The following is a 17,369-nucleotide window of genomic DNA, read 5'->3' on the forward strand; positions in this document are numbered from 1 at the left end:
TAAGGAATGTGAGGATTTTGAGAACCACCTTTCAAAGTTGGATATATGTGACAAATTTATTTCACTAGTTCATTCATTTTAAAAATTTATTTCACTAACAAGCATTGAGCATCTACTCTGTGCTGAGGACTGGGTACAGCATTGTCCATGAGCTTCAGGAGCTCACAATGAATGAGGCTGGGAGAGTCTCTACCCAGCCCCTCACACTCTATGGCAGTGATGGCAAACCTCTGACACGCGTATCAGTGCCATTTCTAATGACACGCGGCCGCTGAGGCGGCCGCATGCCGAGGATGAAACATTTATGTTATTTAAACTATAAATATCGCGAAATAATGTTTTTTCCTAAAAGTGACACACTACCCGAGTTATGCTCAGTTTTTTGGCAAAGTTTGACACACCAAGCTCAAAAGGTTGCCCATCACTGCTCTATGGTCATTAAGAATGGGATGAGTTCTGACTCAGTATCACCACACTAGGAGTCCCCAAATCAATCTTCAAGGTAAGGAAACAACATGATACTAGGAAATTGTGCTGGTCTGAATGTTCTTGCTGCAACAAGGCAGCCTTTGAGTGTTTTGATATAGCATATGGGCCTGCATGAAGGTGGATTTTCAGAGTGCTCTGTTAGCTGAGTCTGTAAGAATATAGAGCAGGGGTGGGAAATGTCTGGCCCGTGAGCTGTATAACGCCAACGAAATCATTTGGTCTGGCCCTGCCAAGGCATTAGGGGTGACTTAATTAAATGTTTGACCAAATAGCAGGCTAATTTTTAAGTTGATAATTTTGTATGACTGGCAAATGATGTTATAAATATCCAAATGGCCCTTGGCAGAAAAAAGGTTCCTCACCCCTGATATAGAGCTTAGGAGGCCAAGGTCATAGGTTTGTTCTCTGTATGGGTCACTTCACTTTGCTCTGATCCATGCCTCAGACTTGCCCCGGCAAACTCCAGCCAGCTGCCTTGTCAATATCTTTGATGCACTAGGGGGACAGGGTGAGAACACGTGAAGGGAGCAGGGCAAATCTCTCACCACTGTGGGAGCAGCAATTAAAAATAGTGAGGAAGGACTGTTGGAAGGAGAGCCCATGTAACTTAAGTGTATCATTGGGTACAGTGGACCCAGCTAAAACCATCTCTTCCTTGCACATCTCTGAAGTCACTGACCAGGGTATCGCTTGTAGGACAGAGCTCCCAGACACCACAGCTCCTGGGCAGAGCAGAACACAGGCAGCATTCACTGGGAATTCAGACTTTTTCAAAAGACAATGTTGTTAACAAGCACTTGGGGCCTCCCTACCTGACCGACAGAGATTGTTTAGACTTGGAAATATGGACACCTATCTCTTGAGTGACCTGTCTGCTGGTAATATTTACATCCACATGCACACAGAACGGTGGTATGTTTTAGTTCCAGGCTGAGATTCAGCCCCATGCACCTCACTGAAGCATCGCTGACAGAAAGGCTGGTCTGCAATCTCCAGCTACACAAATAAATACTGGAGCAGGGTCTAACAGGAAGACCCTCACTACCCAATTTTTTCCAGATGGCAGTGATAGATGACTGTGTGTTTATGTTTACTTGGTTTCCCAGGTGACTGGTGTCCTGGTTTCCACTGGTCATGGCTTGATGAGCTTTTCTTCGAAGATGTGGGCCACCTACCCCAACAGCCCAGCTCTTGGCCCACAAGTCTACACCACACTCAACATTGTCAAGAGATCATTGTGTTTCGTGGATGGCTAGTTAACTGTTTCCTCACCACAGCTTTTCAGAGCCTCTCCTTGTAAATTTCCAGAACTAGCACAAGAGTGGTAGCAGAGATTTCTCTCAAAGATTTCCATATCCTAATCCCCAGAACCTGTGATTATGTTCTGTTTCATGGCACAGGAGAATTAAGGTTGCAGAGGGAATTAAGGTTGCTAATCACTTGACCTTAAAATGGGGAAACTGTCCTGGAATATCCAGGTGAGCCCAATATAATCAGAAGTGTCCATATAAGTGGCAGAGAGAGCGGGGAGAGAAGATTGGAGCGATGCGATGTAAGAAGGACTTCAGCCCTAGTTGCGTTGGCTCAGTGGATAGAGCGTCAGCCTGCAGATTGAAGGGTCCCCAGTCAAGAGTACATGCTCCATTGCAGGCTCGATTCCCAGTAGGGGGTGTGCAGGAAGCAGCTGATCAATGATTCTCTCCCATCATTGATGTTTCTATCTTTCTCTCCTTCTCCCTTCCTCTCTGAAATCAATAAAGATATATATTTTTAAAAATGACTTCACCTGTCATTGCTGGAGGAAGGGGGCCACCATCCAAAGTGGTGGCTTCTAGAGCGAGGAAGGAATTCCTAAAGCCTCCGGAAGGGAACTCAGCCCTGGCTCACCTTGATATTAGTCCCACAATCCCTTTGTCAAACTTCTAACCTACAGAACTGTAAGATAATAGATTTGTATTGTTTTAGGCCACTGAGTTTATGACAATTTGTTACAGCAGCAATAATAGAAAACTAATACAGAGCTAGATAAGGTGAACAACCACTTGGTCTTCAAACTCTGCATGATATAAGAAGTATTACTTTCCTAAGCACAATGTAACCTAACAGAATACATTCTTCCCCAGGGCTACTGAAGGCTGGTATCCACAGTGTTTCTCACAAAGTTTACGGAAGTAAGGATGCTGGAAACCTTATCACCAAGCCCTTTTGATTTCACATGAGTAAAGGGTATGGACGTTAGGGTCTAGCAAATATTGGTTCAGATCCTGGCCTTTACACCCTTATAGATAGGGTTGCTATAAAGAGTGAATAAAAGAAAGTGTGTAGAGTATCAATCTCAGAGCCTGGGGGCAAGATGGAAATTCAATAAGTCCTGTCCTCTTTTACCCTCTCTGTAATTATTCTCAGATCTCTCCTATTCTTTCTTTGGAGAATGAAGCCACATAGAACAAAAGTGACATAGAGAGGTGTAAAAAGAAAAGTGGATCATCGTGTACCACCACCTACCAATAGATCCTTCTGCCAAACTATTAATATTTTTTGTTAAAATTTCTATAGGTACCACCAAATTGCCCTCTTAGTCCAAGTTTACACTTTCACCCACATTGTGAGATCCTTTCCCCCACCCTCATCATCACTGGACATAACTGTTTTATTTCACAAAGCAGAGTCTGATTTGAGGTCACTCCAGGCTCAGATAGTGATGGGTGCTCTGAGCCTGGCATGAATCTTTTGGTTGTGAACACTACTCTGGCTGTCTAGAGACTCCTGGTAAGGCCTTCTTGGGTTCCTCTCCTTCTATTTCCAAAGCTTGTGTTCACTGGGCTTATAAAAATTTGATATTAACCATTTCATTGTACAATTTTCCTAGTGTCTTCCCCTCCTTATTTCATTTAATCCTCACAAAGTTTCTATTAGGTATACAGGGAGGGAATTTATATTTGAGGGACTCAGAGCAGTTAACGACTTTCTTAGGTCCACATAGTTAATGAAGGAAAGACTAGGGCTTGAATACAAGTCTCCTAAGTTCAAACCCCATGTTCCAGCCCCCAGTCCCTCTCTGCCTCTCTAGAACAGAGAGCCATCACAGAGCAGTGTCTTTGACCAACACCTTCTACCCTTTTTGGATGTTTCTCTGGAGAAACTTATGTTTGTTGGTTGGATTGGAGCCGCTATAATTTATGTCTTAGGAGTATCAATTTTGCTCAAAGAAATTTTTTTGTAAATTGAATATTCTGGTATGTGGCCCACGGTGACCCAGGGTGACATCTCCAGGAGAAGGTGACTGGCAGGGTGCCACAAGGCCTCCTGGTGACCTTATCTAGTAAGTGAGAGTGCTAGAATTGGAACCAGATTCGTCTGACTCCGAAGCTGAAGCGTTTTTACATTTACTCTATGCACCTCCTCATGGAGAGCAAGATGCTCAGGGCAAAAAGATCAACGCATTCTTTCGTTATAGGCAAATGACATGGAAGCCAAATTCTCAGAAGGCTGCATGCTGAGTGTGGACTAAGACAGAACAAGGAGAGTTCAGGGTCTTAAGAAGCTAATTTCAGCTCAAGTAGCTGAAGGCAAGCTTACCCACTAGGGAGTCTCACACTCAAACACCAACAGAGGCTCAAAAGAGCTTAACACAGAGGAGTAAAGCAGGGCAGGGAGGTGATGAGAGGGAAGAGTGGGGACTGCGGCAAACTGGAGAATGCCCCTTTCTAAAGGGAGCAGCTGCCACGTTACAGCTCCACCCATTGTTGCTGGTGTGGTTAATTCAGGTCTTCCCAATTCTTCAATAGAAGCTAGACACCTATATTTTTCTATGTGAAATTAGTTGACAACTTTAAAAAATACTGTGAGTCAATTCAGTGTGGACCAAACAAAACTTGTCTGTGGGCCTGGCTAGGCCTATCACGTGCCAGCAATGACCCTTCACATGTGGAAAACTTTTACCAAGAGAACCACATTGCTTGAAGCCCTTTAGAAATGGCTTCTTTGGCTCGAAAAGATTTAAGATCAGTGCTCTTCAGATTTTCCTTTTAATCCTTAGGAACAATTGTGCCGCGCTGGCACGGCCAAGGGTGAACCTGAGTGGGGGCGTCTGAAAGGCTTAGAAAAGACAAGAGAATGAAAGCTGGGTCTCGGTGGGACGCTGCCTCTCTGATGGAGGGACAGCGCCACGGACTACAAGCCGTGTCTTTATTTTATAGCCGATGCCACGAGGCAAAGGAAGGTCGTGGTCAAGATGTTTACAACATTCTCGTGGGTTTGATCCTACTCAATTACATGCACCTGGTCAAGCTTTGTTTACTTGCAGCCTATATCACTTAGGTACGTGGGGCCACGTGTTCGGACCATAGGTTCAAGCTTACAACTACAGCTGTTGGCTATAATTGTGCTGGGAGGTCTCCGCCCTCCAAGCTGGGACTTGCCCGTGGCCACGAGAGGACTGTGCCCTCTCAGCAGTCCAAGGCTTGGACCTGTCCAAACTCTGTAGCCGCGCCCCACAAACAACCTCCATTTACAGTCTTTCTCCAGATAAAACTGTATATATTTCCTCTTACTAAATTATACTTACATTTCAGCTATGTCTCCTTGGAAGGGTTTCCGGCTCAACCTTTGGTTGGCTTGACACTTATATAGCTAATCCTTTGCGTTATGATTACTGCCGTTATTATTTTTGGAGTTACCATTATTCTTATACTAGATTAGAGGCCTGATGCATGAAATTCGTGCAAGAGTAGGCCTTCCTTCCCCTGGCTGCCGTTCCCTCTGGCACTCCAGCCACCAGCAGGCACCTGGGACCTGGGCTTCCCTCTCAGCCCCGGCTTCACCCAGAAGGTCATCCGAAAGTACGTCCGGTATAATTAGCATATTACGCTTTTATTATTATAGATGGCTAATCACTGCCAGTGAAGGTGAATTTTACTCATTCAGCTCTCAGAGGACAACCCAATTTTCAAGTCCTCCAGGGGGGTCCTTCATTGCTGCCATATTGTAGGGACAAAAGAACTGTTTTTCAGATATTAAAAATTGTTTTAAATACATAAATATAACCTCATTGGCTTGCAGATTTAAAAAAAAATTTTTTTAGTGAGTGATTATTCCCCTAAAAACATTTGGGTGAATTACAGCTTATAGGAGAGGAAGGAAGAAATAGGGACACTCTTCTAGGTACCGAAATGAGCAAGGGAAATTGGATTTTAATTCAAAATGAAGACTGAATTTCCTTCCGGATCTCAGTAATGCTGGAAATGATCCTCCTCCCCTCTTCGTGGCCACAGCCGCCTCAGGACCTGGGTAAACATCACTGGAACGGGGAGGCGGGGAGAAAGCTCCCAGAAATGGAAGGCTGCTCGGCCCTTCAGGCACAGCACGCCAATCAGAACACAACACTAAGGCATTAAGCCCATTTCCAAGAGAAATGAACTTGTGGATGTAATAGCTTTGGGGCAGGGGGACTCACTAGCATCTTCAAATAATCATGTCCATAATGAACTAACAGTTAACAACTGTTAGTCTTTCATAAAAGAACTATTAACAAGCCACTAATTCAAGATTTACTAAGCAGACTTCCCTACTAGATATTACCTTGCCTTTAGTGTTGAGACACGACATGTGTGGTGACACATTACAAAATAAATGGCATTTATTTAGCCAGAATCTGAATAGTTAGGAATCTAAAATAACCAGATCTCATCTCCCATCCCAGTCTCACACAGTGATAATGAGAGCAGTCCCAAAGCCTGACATCTGATATGTTTCTGAATTTATCTGAATCACCATAATGATTTATTTATGCTCTTGTAAAATGTGTATCCATTGTTTTTTACGATGAGCCAATTCTTTGAGAATTGGTCATCTGAAATTTGAGGCAGCCTTAGCAAAAAAAATTCTCTGTATTTGCTTCTTGATATTTCACCAAATTACCCAAAACTGTCAGGATTTCTACTCCTTAATCTTGGATGGTGAAGAGCATAGTTTTATTATTGCTATTGTCATTGTTTTCAATACTCGCCTGAGGACATGTTTATTGATTTGAGAGAGAGACAGAGAGACAGAGAGAGAGACAGAGAGAGAGAGAGAGAGGGACAGAGAGAGAGGGGGGGGAGGTGAGGGAGATTTGGGAGAGAGAGACAGAGATAAGAGACAGACAGACAGACATTGATGTGAGAGAGAAACATCGACCAGTGCCTTTCCACAAGAGATCAAACCCACAACCTAGGGATGTGCTCTGACTGGGACTCAAACCCACAACCTTTCCGAGTACGGACAATGCTCCAACCAGGGCTGTGAAGAGCATAGTTTAACAGGCATGGGCTTGAATTCTATCCACTGAAACCTATAATCTTGGGCTGGTTCATTAACTCTGAGCTCAGTTTCCCTAACTAAAAATGGAGAATAGCAGTGCCTACCTCATGAGGGTATTTGTGTGGGTACTGAATGAGATCATGAATAATGACATGCCACACTGTAACCCTTTAATAAATGGTGACTGCTAATGTCTTCTTTAACCTAGCCTCCTGTTTAGAGGGCAATCAACAGCAATTGGACATAAAAATTCATACTGCTCTGAAAAAAACTGCAACCACCATGGAACACTGAGAGGCGGATCTAAGGCCCTTTGTAGGGAAAGGCTAAGTGAACAGCACACAAGCTCATTTTAGAAATTGAGCGACTTGTGACTGGAAATGCATGGCATTCTTACTCCTCCATTCTCCCTTGCTACCCACAGTGGGGAGCAGAGCTGGGACCGTGGGAGCCCAAGCTCTGGGCCTTCGTGCCCAACCTGGGAGCCCAGGCCCAGGCATCGCAGCCAGCCCGGGGTTGGTGGGCACAGTGACCTCCCAGCCTCTGAAACGTGGGCCAGGAATCTGCTGCCACTATCACATGCGATTAGGGCACCGACAACCTCCTGCAGAAGACAAACCCTTTGTCCACCAGCCTCCCTCCGCCGCTGCCTGCGAGCAGGAAGGGAGCGGAGGCCTGGCGCCCCTCTCCTCTCGGTCCAATTTCACACACTGGTTTTCCGGCATTAATAAATTGGTTACATTTGCCCTGCGTTTGGCAGGCGAGGTTTCTAATAACACTCTGATCCCTTCAGAGGACATGAGTCACTGGCATGTGGGGGCTCTGGTTACCTCCCCCCGCACCCCCCCCCCCCCCCCCCCGCCTCTCCACTGCTAAAGGCCCCACACGTTAGCAGGGGTCAGGCGCTCGCCTGGGCCAGGGCAGAGCCTAGGACAAGGGCCATGGCTTCCAGGCACTGTCACGGAGCTCAAAGATCTCCCTCAGAGGGAGACAGATAGCGCTGGGCCCGGGCGACATGCAGCTTTCCTCAGCTGTCAATCCTACCTGGTTTGCATATAGATTGAGAAAATGTGTGAGATCTTACCACAAGAATGGGTCCAGAGAATTCAAGGGGGGTGGTGGTGGGTGGAGAGGGGATGAGAGAGAAAAAAATGTGGGAGGCAGATGTCTGGAGCTCTGTGCGCCCCACACGGCTTCCTTTGTGGAGCCGGGAGCTCTGGGGACGGACAGCCTGAGTGAGGACAGTGGATGATGAGCTGCGTTTGTCCGGGGCAGCAGTTCTTCCTGCCATGGAATTAGGTGTCTGAGAGCTCCATGGCAAGGGGCTGAGAAGCAGGCCTGAATCAGGGCCAACCACACCTTCCGCCTTGGAGGGCCAAGTAGAGGGAGAAAGAAATAAGCTAAGGAGAGCAAGGGCAGGGCCTGGGGTGAATGGAATAAACAGGAGGAAAAGAGGAGACAGCAATGGAAAAGGAAAAAAGAGTATTGAGAAGACACAGAGAGGGAAGAAATTCGATAGAATCCAATGGATATTTTATGCTAACCTCTACTTGTGATAAAACAGTGTTTTTACACAGCAAGGACATAGAGAATCTAGTTCCTGTCCTCTGGGAGCTTAAGGATCAGTTTAAAAACTCAGGCACAGAACTCAATCCTGGAAAAGATTCTGACAGGGGTGATACAGACATCAGTGCCATGGGGCATGAAGAAGAGGGCAGGGGTTATTGTGGAGGGGCTGATAGAGCGGGTGGGTCTTCAGAGTCTTCTAGAAGCGTGGGTAAGATTAGCAGGCGTGTGGGAGGGCATTCCTGAGTAACAGTGGTAGTACAGAGAGCAGAGGAGGAGTAGAGGAACAGGGAATCAGTGACGGGAAGACAAATGAGAAGAAAAGGAAAACAAAGAGGCCTAGACAGTCACTCACAGTTGCCTCAGTCACTGCACAAGCCACAGGCTACCTTGGACGTTTTCCTCCAAAGGAATTACCACTGGAAGCTTCCTGTAGGATCCTGTAAACTCAGGCCAATTACCAACAGCAGCCAGCGCCAGGCACAGAGGGAAGGGAGGAGAGTGGCTCATGCACTCCGAGGAAAAGCAGGGCATGCTCCCCTTTCCTGGGGGCGTCAGATGGGCCTCATGCTGCTGTTCCCCACTCAGGACGCCTGGAGCCACTGACATATCTTAGAGTCTGAGTCTCACCTGGTAGATTCCTAAACGCAGCCCCCCCCCCCCCCCCACACACACACACCCATATCCTTCTCTGTGGCTCTCAGGATTCCCAAGAAGGAAGAAAGGAAGGAAAGAAGTACTTTTTCTTTTCAGTTTTTCCCAATTTTTTATTTAGAAAAAATTTTTTAAAATCTTCACAAAGGTTGAAGGAATAGCATACTGAACACAAGGCACACTTAAGTTGCCTCACCAATTATTGACATGTGATTCCATATACAGAGATGTGCTGATAAACCAGGCATTTGGGGGAGAGGAGTAGCCCTGGCTTGCAGTATTTGCCAATTTCTGTGGTGTAAAAACTTGCAGCATTGAAATTAAACCAGTAGTTAAACAAATGGCATGCAAAATTCCTGAATATTTATCTGCTCTCAGGAGCTGGTAAGAGCCAGTTCGAGTACACCATATTTTTCTAAACTGTTTTCAATAACTTGCAAATATCATGGCACTGAACCAAATAACTTCAGCATGTGTCTCCCAAGAATAAAGACATTCTCAAACATAATTACAACATTATTATCACACTTAAGAAAAAATTAGCAACACATTTCATAATTATTACCCAATATACTTTTCCCACTAAAAATTTCCCAATTATTCTCCAAATGTCATTTAAAACATTTAAAAAAACGAAGAATGCAATGAAGTTTGTATATTGCATATGGTGTTTTCTTTGGTTTAGTTTAAACTAGAATGGTTCCCTGAATTCTCTTTCAGTTGTAGTTTTTTTTATGACATCTATTTTTACTAAGAATTCAGGCCAGTTGTCTATATAGAATGTGTTGCATTCTGGATTTATATGGTTGTTTCTCATGGTTAAATTCAAGTTAAGTATTTTTTGGCAAAAATAATCTAAAAGTGTACTTCATATTAGGTGGGCCTCATATCAAAAGGGTTAAATAATGTCAGATGTTCCACGCTTGGTGATGCTAACAGTTAAAGCAGTGGCCACCAAATCTCTCTTATTTTTAAAAAAGTGTCTTTCCCCCTTTGTAATTAATAAATAATTTGTGAGGAGATATACTGATGCTGCGTGAACATCCTGGTCCTCAGGAGCCTTGTGCTCAGTGCTTAGCATCTGTGTTGGTCCGTGCCTGAATCAGTTATTGCATTAGGGGCTGAAATGCAGTGATTTTCTAATTCTATCTCTCCTTCTACATTTATTAGATGGAATTCTTTTCTTTAAAAGTCTCTTTTTTGAGAATAATTATGGACTCATGGATTTTTTCCCCCTAAAAACTTCAATGGATTATAATCCATTACTGTCATTCTCTTTTTGATGTTCAAATTATCCCAAACTTGGCAAGTGGGAACCCCTTTAAGCAGGATCCTGTGTCCTTTTGACATGACCTCATTAATCTTTAAGTATTTCCTTTCTTTCTGGCACACCAAGATTCTCCAGGCTCACTTGTGTTGGACCTGCACCAGGGCCAGAGCAGTCATTTCTTCAAAGAGCCCTGATTTCTTTGTGGGAAATGATATTTAGAAATCAAGACCTGGGTGCTGGGTGTGCTCATTGCTGCAGTGATGTTACTACTCTTAGGTCCTGTCAGTTGACATGATTAGAGGGAAATTTATAAATAAAATATAACATAAAGTATGTGCATGTGTATGTGTGTGTACATATGTATGTAGTAATTCCTTAACCCCTGTATCCCAGAATGTTATCTTATTTGGAGGTAAGGTCTTTTCAGAGGTATTCAAGTAAACCTGAAATCATTAAGGTGGGCTCTAAGCCAATATGACAGGTGTCCTTATAAAAAGGGGAAATTTGGACACAGAGGCACATACAGAGGGAAGATGATATAAAAACAGGGAGAAGATGGTCATTTACTGGCCAAAGAGAGAAACTTGGGACAGATCCTTCTCTCACAGCCCTCAGAAGGCATCTTGGATTTGGACTGAGCTGTGAGATAACACATTTCTGTTGTTTAAGCCAGCCAGTCTATGGTCCTTTGTTACAGCAGCCCTAGCAAACTCATACACTACCATAACAAATTACTATGAAGGTGTCAGCAGAGTTGCGTTGCTTTCTGGAGTCTCAAGGGGAGAATCTGTTCTTACTCATCCAGATTATTGATGGTAGTCAGCTCCTTGTGCCTGTAGGACTAAGGTTGCCATTTCTCTACTGACTGTCAACTGAGGGATAATCCCAGCTTTTGAAGGCTACCTGCATGCTTTGGCTCATGGCCCCTTACTCTATCTTTAAAACCAGCAGTGGCAGGCTGACTCCACGTCATGATCTGACTCTCTCCTACCTCTCCTTCCCTTGTTGCCTCTCTCTTACTTACTCTTCTGCCTTTCTCTTTCACTTTTAAGGGCCCATGTGATTTCCTTGGGCCCACTCAGGTAATCTGGAATGATCTCCCTAAATTCAGGTAACCTTAGTTCCATCTGCACAGTTCCCTTTGCCAGTAATATACGGTAACATATCACAGTTTCCAGGTATGGATGCTTGGAGAAGAGGGGCATTATTCTGCCTACCACATGATGACATAAATATTTTTAGTTTATTTGCTTTGCCCAACAATAGACACAGAATAGTTTCAGAAATCTGTCAGGAGTGGGGCCTGAGAATTTGCATTTTTAACAAGTTCTCAAGTGATGCTGATGCTTTTGATCTAGATCAAACTTTAGGACCATCTTTCTATATGACAGATTACTAAAATTAGTAAGTTGGGTTAAAGTTTATGCAAATTTTTCACTTTGATGAATCCTGTATAATTTCTAATTTTTAAAAATATTTTTTTCTTGATATCAGAGAGGAACAGAGAGGGAGAGAGAGAAAGAAACATCAATGATGAGAGCGAATCATTGATTCTGCTGCCTCCTGCACGTCTCTCACTGTTGCCCTGACCAGGAATTGAACCATGGCCCCTTAGTTCATAGGTCGACGCTCAACCACTGAGCCAAACCCCCTAGGGCTACTTTTTAAAAATTGTGTTACAAGAATAATATGTATTGCAAAAAATTATGATTTCTAGATAAACAAAAAGAAGATAAAGTCATCCATACACACAGATCACCACATTAACATTTGGTGTATTTTGTAACCTCCCCCCCCCCCCACCCCAATAACATACTGTGAACATTTTTTTCCATATCATGTCATTCATTAACTATTCTTTTCCAACATTAGCCTAAATGGCTGCATCATATCAATGGAATGTTTCTGAATGAGAATTGACATTTACAAAACGTTTGGGGAAGACTAATCTAGCAGCAGGATTTAGAATGCGGGAAGCGTGGAGGCAAGGAGAAGTTAGGAAACTATTGAAATAATACAGGAGAATGGTGATAATGAGATTATATGGCAAGGAGTGAATACAGGAAACATTGGGAAAGAAAGACTCAATAATCTTGCTAGAGGGTGAGAAATGGTTCAAAGCTAAATCCAGTGGGAGTGCCCTGGGTTTCAGGATCATCCACTTGGGAGATGTCTAGGAAGAGACAGATCATCTTTCTTATCTTTGATCCATAAATCTATCTGGGTGTAAAGGTTTAGGGATGGAAATTAACTTTCTAAAGGAAGAGCTTCTTTCAGGAGAGTAGCAGACTTTAAATCTCAGAGCCCAGGCTTGACACCCATTTCAATGTAGGGATTAATTATTTCAGAGACTCAGTGGTGAGATAGAAAGACCACATGCTTGAGTATTAAAAAGATGGCACTGCACATCACTGATTTGCCAATTATTGTAAACTTCAGCAAGTCTCGTAACCTCCTTGAGCCTTCTGGTCCATAAAATGAGAGTGATACTATATACTTCATAGAGTTGTTTGTGAGAATTAAATGAAATGATGAACATACGATGCTGGTCCATAGGCAGCAGGTATTTAAGAAGTGGTGATTTCTTTTATCATTGTAAGAATCTATCTATACTAGTATATATAGAAGGCTAAGTGTCCATCTGCCCGACTGGTAGCTATGACGCACACTAACCACCAGGGGGCAGATGCTCAATGCAGTAGCTGCTATGATGCGCACTGGCCATTTAAAAATAAATGGCACCATGGACCTGGCACAAACAAACCAACACTTGGCTTCCCCCAAGTGGGACACGGGCCCCGCCACCACCCCGAGCGACACCCCACCAAATTGCTATGGCTAACCTAGGCATGTCTGTTTGGCAATGAAATGAAACTCATCAATGAAAAGTTAATTTCTGAAACAGCCCCTTTTGTGAGTAGCTGTCTGCACAGGGGCTTATCTCTTGAGCAGAAACTCCAGGGATGTGCTGGGGGGTGGCTGGAGAGATTCTATGTGTGCTGGATACCTCCAAAGGTTGTCCCAGCACACTGCAGAGAAGTACACAGCAGAAGCAATGAGGACCTTAAATCAATACCAACACACTTGGTTCTTTTTCTTCTTTCCTTCCCCTTTTACTGGCCCAATATTTCTCTATAGTCTCAGAACACAGGCACTGATTATAAGTCTACAGTCAAATTAGCCTCTCTCAGTTGTAGTCTTTCCTTCCCTCGAGTGGAGATTACTGCCCAGGGTAGATCTGAGGAGCAAATGGAGTACTGCATTTGAAAGTGCCTACCATGATATCCAAGAGGAGTGGACACCACCTACTACTGAGTTTCTTTTGCGAACCTCTCTAGGCCAGCAGTAAGTAAACCAGGCCAGAAAATGGAGTTGTTTCAGCTGCCTGGAAACCATCTAGTGTATGATTAACAGAGACATCCAAAGAGCCATCACTCCCGGCTCCCAACTTTCCACAGCCAACAACTCTCTGACACAGCAAGCAACACAAAATATCCATCCTCCTAACTTAACTACTGTCTCTGAGGTTGGAGGAAGAGAAAACTTTGACCCAATTACCCACTCCCCATTTGCCTTAGATGACATGAAGTGCATTCCTACATGGTAGTCAACAAATACTTCTCCAGAGAACATGGTGGGACCTGAGGGTCTGTCAGAGAAAGTAAGCCAACATTTATTTGCTCGGTATCTAGTACCGTAAGGCAAGCCCTGTTATGTGCACTTGTTTAATCTGATTTCACAACAAGCTCATGAGATGGTATTACCCTCATTTATCAGATGAGGAAACAAAGACTCAGAAAGATTAAGGCGATGCACAGCACAGTTGGCAGTAGCTACCTCTCCCCTATCCTTCTTTCTTTTAATTTAATTTCCCAACATATGTTCCTGTTATCTTGGTTGCTTTACAGACCAACAAACCTCCAGCCCACACAAAAAGGAGGAGCAGTAGCATAGACCATATTTCCATTTTTGGATCAGTGTGCTCAGTTTCATTGGATCCTAGACACATTAAATTCAGTGACAATAGTATTAAACTTTACTGTCAATCTACTATGAACAGTAAACAGTAAAGGTGGAGAATTATGTTTTTTAAGTTAAAGCCTGACTGTTTACTCATTAGTTGAAAACAAATTTTCACACAGTATGAACCGGTTCCTGATTTATTTTAAACAAGACCATTACGTTTTCAAAGTGAAATGAATGGAAATGTGCTGTTTTCTGCTGCCCGTCTCCCTGCTCCTTCTCTTCCACCCAGTGTGTGATATCACGGGTTCCTTCCTTCCAGATGCTCACAGCTGTTTCCCTTCCTCTCTCTCGAGCTCTCTAGGGCAGCCTTCATTCCTCCACCCCAGCACACCTCCACCCCATGGAAACTCCCCCACAGTATGATTGCTTCCACACTTTTATATGCTTTAAACAGAATACAGCTGGGAACTGCTTATTGATCCTGAGTGGGGAATCCTCCCTTACAAAGCAATTTGCCGTTGGTGGAGGAATGTGGAGGCATCCTTCTCTACTTCCTGCTCCCCACCGCCATGCCCACCCGCATTCTGACACCCTCCAAACCAGGCCCACCCGCCCTCGTGCCTCCTTTCCTAAGTATTTCTGATGAAGCTGACTTTTCTGTTTCTCAGACACTGATTACTTGAAATGCCGAATCACTCCACTTTAATTAATCTTTATCTAGTTTAGAGATTTTATTTTGAAACCTAAATACGGGAAAGAGTCAGTTGCTCCCCAAGTGAAGTCCCAAGAAATATGGATTCCACCTGTTCATCAAAGGCTCATACCTTCTTCTACCCACAAAGCCACTCAGGGTTACTATTCCATTAGAAGCATTTCCCACCACGAGTTAATAATGGAGATAGTAATAAGACCTATCTATGGGGTTACTGTGAGGAATAAATGAAATAAACATCTAAAGCACCTGATAAACATAAGGCATTATAACAGCAAACCTTCTGCTTGGCCTGAACGCTTCAAAAAGACATTTCCACTAGGTCAGGAATGTCCCACTCACTGATTAATATGAAATTATGGTGTTTCACTTTTAAAACTATCCTTTCAAAATGGGCCGACACATCAGTTGGCTTTAAATAGTCCCAAACGGTACAAAGCCTGCAAGACCATCCACAGATAGGTAGGTTTCTGGATGAGCAGGCTTACCAGTAACCAGTTCACCTGCGCCTGCCACTTCCTCTGAGGAGGCTTTCTCCCCTTGTCCCCAGGCTGTGTTGGGCAGTTTTATAACGCTAGGCTCCAGAGCACCCTTGCTTTCCCTTCAGAAGCATCTAACATAACACCATTTTGAAATTTGCCATTTGCATCTTCCATGAGACATAATGCTGTAAGATCAGGGATTGTGCCTTATCCATGTCTGAAGCCCCAGGGCCCAGTACAGTGTCTGGCATATTCTCAATGAATATGTATTGAATGAAAAAAAGAATGAATAAATATTTACTAGATCTAGAGGAGGTTAGATGTCTGATCCTGTATTTGGAAGATCAGACATGATAAAAGGAAGAAAATAATTAGGAATAATCCTTGGGGCTCATTTTTCTCACCTAAGAGCAGGTATACTTCAATGCTTTCCTTTATTTGGGACATTTCCAGATTAATACCTGGATTGTGGTATTTTTGTGATTGGAAATAACTCTGCCAATCATTCATAAACAACTACCTTCCGTTCTCTTCACCCCAGCTCCTGCCTTTCCTTCCCAGGGTTTCCCATTAGTTCTCTACAGATTTTCAACCATGGAAGCTCTATATTCCAAAAGGGAAAGGTGACTAGAACAGGACTAAACAGGAAGAGTGAATTATCTACAACCAGAGTTAATAGACACTCGCACTAGTTTCCATTCTCCTTCCTTAACTCATAACATTTCTATTGGAGCATTGATTATAGTTGAAATATAGTAATTACTATTTGCATAGCACTTCTCAGCATTTCTACAATGCATTTATCAAAATATTTAATCATCAGGACAATCCTATTGGATAAATTCTTATTCTTTCTATTGTATAAATTAGCAAATTGAGCTCAGTGCAGTTAAGTGACTGGCCTAAAATCACACAGCCTGTAAGTCCTGGACTAGGGAAGAACAGAACCAAGCCCAGCTCTGACACTCTACTGCAGGGGTCCTCAAACTTTTTAAACAGGGGGCCAGTTCACTGTCCCTCAGACCGTTGGAGGGCCGGACTATAGTTTAAAAAAAACTATGAACAAATTCCTATGCACACTGTACATATCTTATTTTGAAGTAAAAAAACAAAACGGCAAAAACACCCGCATGTGGCCCGCGGGCCGTAGTTTGAGGACGCCTGCTCTACTGTTTTGCTTGGCTTTGCGTTACAATGCCTACCCTGTGTTACTTGCTATGCCTACCCAAGAGCATTATAAATGAGGCCAGAGTCCTTTTCTTATTCATCATTGTTTTCTTGACAGCACTTACCATGCTTTACTCCTAGTCAACACACAATGAAATTCAAGAAACTAAAAGTCTTTAAAGATCTGATATAATTACATGAAGCGAATTATAAAGTGTGAAGCCTTACCTTGGAGACTGTGCCCAGGTAAACAGCACCCAGTGGAGCCAATTCCATGTGTGGAATGCAAAGTCCAGTGCAGAAAGGTGGGCAGCTTGCAGCTCACCATCCCAAGTCCCCAACCACGCCAGGAAGGAAGTGCTGCTTGACCAGGCACCAGTTTCAAATGTTTACTCCCAGATGACTTAAGGTACTTAAGAACAGGTGATAATAATAATGAAAAGCAAAACCAAACAAAGCACCTGTGAGCTGGGCCCTGCCATCATTGTGCACTGGAACCGCCCTACTGTAACTTATGAGAGGCTGCGATGGTGGAGTCTGTGCAAAGCAGGAACTGCTTGTGCCCTGGTTTCCTTGCCTGTAAAGGGAATGCTACTTGTACCTACTTCGTCAGGTTGATGTGAGGATTAAATGAATTAATACATCAAATGAGCTTAAAACAGGGCCTGGCACACGGAGTAAGCGTGCACTTATCATCGGTGTTATTGCGGCTACTACTGCTGTTAAAGCTAGAGCAACACGGATATTTCAGGAGATAAAAACA

The 17,369-nt window shown here is 43.6% G+C and overlaps 1 protein-coding gene across 1 annotated transcript in view; it reads right to left on the minus strand.

Moving 5' to 3' along the window:
• HAO2 (hydroxyacid oxidase 2) overlaps positions 1 to 17,013 on the minus strand; it is a 98,003-nt gene extending 80,990 nt beyond the window's left edge. The window contains exon 1 of the mRNA XM_079761488.1: positions 16,835 to 17,013. The gene's annotated coding sequence lies outside the window, so the exon portion shown is untranslated. The remainder of the gene's footprint in view (positions 1 to 16,834) is intronic.
• Between the last annotated feature and the right edge of the window lie 356 nt (positions 17,014 to 17,369).

This window comes from Cnephaeus nilssonii, assembly GCF_951640355.1.
Source record: "Cnephaeus nilssonii genome assembly, chromosome: 21".
Taxonomy (NCBI): domain Eukaryota; kingdom Metazoa; phylum Chordata; class Mammalia; order Chiroptera; family Vespertilionidae; genus Cnephaeus; species Cnephaeus nilssonii.